The sequence below is a fragment of the Nannospalax galili genome, unplaced genomic scaffold (assembly GCF_000622305.1).
Source record: "Nannospalax galili isolate Female #2095 unplaced genomic scaffold, S.galili_v1.0 scaffold10, whole genome shotgun sequence".
Classification (NCBI taxonomy): Eukaryota; Metazoa; Chordata; class Mammalia; order Rodentia; family Spalacidae; genus Nannospalax; species Nannospalax galili.
The window spans coordinates 11957649-11959978 of NW_008331140.1; positions in this window are offsets into that span (position 1 = coordinate 11957649).

Sequence of the window (2330 nt, forward strand, 5' to 3'; positions counted from 1 at the left end):
CTTACATTCTGTCTTTCCTTGCCACTCATTTCTCAATTCAGTGATTTGTTTTCTCACATCACAATAAACATTTTCTGCAGAAGTGCTACTGAAATCATTGGCTCCAATCTCTTAACTTCCTTTTTGTTGCTCATAATATTCTCCTTTTACTTCAGGACCCTTATCTTGCCAGCATTCACAATGTCCTTCTTGTCTTTTAATGTATTGTTAAATATATCTTCAGATTTAGACTAAATGAATAATTTTCAAGAGTTCCTAAAGTTTGGGTTGGAGAAACGGCTCACTGGTTAAGAGCACTGGCTACTCATGCTCAAAATGGGTGCACTTACATACATGAAGCCATAACACTCATACACATAAAATAAAAATAAAATTAATTAATAAAAGAATTCCTAAAGTTGCAGTCACAAAAATTAAAACTATCAAAAATAGCATGGTATTAAATCTCACATGGATTCTTGGTACACCTAGACAGTCTTACAATGTGAATCAGTCCAGGCTAGTTTTATCTCTTGGAAAGAGAAAATGTTCAAATCCTTGTACTATTTTATTCTCTGAACTCTCAAAGTGTTTTTGTTTACATAAAGTTTCATCATTTTTTATACATCATTTCTTTGCAACAGTACTTTGCCCTAGATATAAAACTCAACAACTTTATTACTTCTCACCATCATTCAACTCATAAATAAAATCATGAATATTATAAGGTTTATTAAATTTAGAGATCTGGGAAATAAGTTTCATAAGTGAAATATTCTTATACAGAGCAGTTTATGACCATAATTTAGGTTCTTGGGTTCTGCCAATGCATGTTTCCATACATCAGTTGCCTCTCCACCAAAGAGGTAGTGAATGAATGTAAGTATGTTTGAGAACAAACATGTCAAAGTCCTGGGAGACAGCACAATCTTCATCAATTACAGTTAGAAGTTAAATTTTATTTGGGGGGTGATCTTTTTGTGACAAGGTCTCCCTGTAACCCCAGCTGTCCTGGAACTCACTATGTGGACCAGGCTGGCCTTGAACTCCTAGAGACCTGCCTGCCTCTGCCTCCCGAGTGCTGGGATTAAAGGTGTACGCCACCATACCCAGCAGAAGTTAAATTTAAAACAAAACAAAACAAAACAAACAAAAAAAAAACCTTTCTCCTTTAAGACTAGATTTACCTATTTGTTTTTAAAATTCCCTTTTCAAAAAAAAAAACTTTCTCATTTAAGATTAGATTTACCTATTTGTTTTTAAAATTCCCTTTTCTCTTACAGTAATGACTGGAAAATTAACTGCCTCTTTAAGAATTATAGAATAAGGACTGGAGAGATGGCTCAGCAGTTAAGAACACTGGTTACTCATGCAAAAGAACTTGGTTCAAATCCCACTACCTACCTATAGTCATAAAAACAGCATGATATTGGCACAAAAAATAGATACATATATCAATGGAGCATAATTGAAGACCCAAATATGAGTACACACAATTTTAATCACCTGATATTTGACAAAGGTGCCAAGAACACACAGTGGAGGAAAGTTAGTATTTTCAACAAATAGTGCTGGAGAAACTGCATCTCCATCTGTAGAAGAATTACACTAGATCCTTATCTTTCACCTTGCATAAAAGTCAACTCCAAATGGATCCAAGACCCCAATGTGAAACTTGAAACTCTGAAACTATTAGAAGAAAACATTGACAGTAACCTACAAAATATAGGTATAGGAAAGGGCTTTCTAAATCAGACACCAGTTGCTCAGGAATTAAGGTCAACAATCAACAAGTGGGACCTCATTAAACTAAAAATCCTCTGTATAGCAAAAGAAACAGTCAAGAAAGTGAAGAGAAAACCACAGAGTGGGGAAAAAAATCTTCACCAGCGACCCACCTGACAGAGGTTTAACATCAAGAATATATAAAGAATTCATAAAACAAAGATTCAAGAAAATGAAGACTTGCTTACATAGTAGCAGAAAGTGCTATGGAAGTTACCATTGGAGAAAAACCTTAATTAACGCAAACTACTCAGTTGTAAAAGCTATGAACCACCACAACAGCCAACCACCAAAGTATCTCAATTGGTGCAATAGTGGCGCTTTTATATTTGTAGTGTTCAACAGATGTCAAATTGTACTCAAGGAAATATTGTTAGGAAGGAATCCATGAACAGTTCTGTAAAAACAGCCAAATGCACATGTTTGGAGAGGTTATAGACCCTAGATAAGAACCTACTATCGTCCTTTACATAGACCAATATACTTTCTTACTATTTTCTAAATACCTATCCTTAAATTCACAAAGTGTATCTCTGACAACTGATCAAAAAAACTCCTTCTTGTAG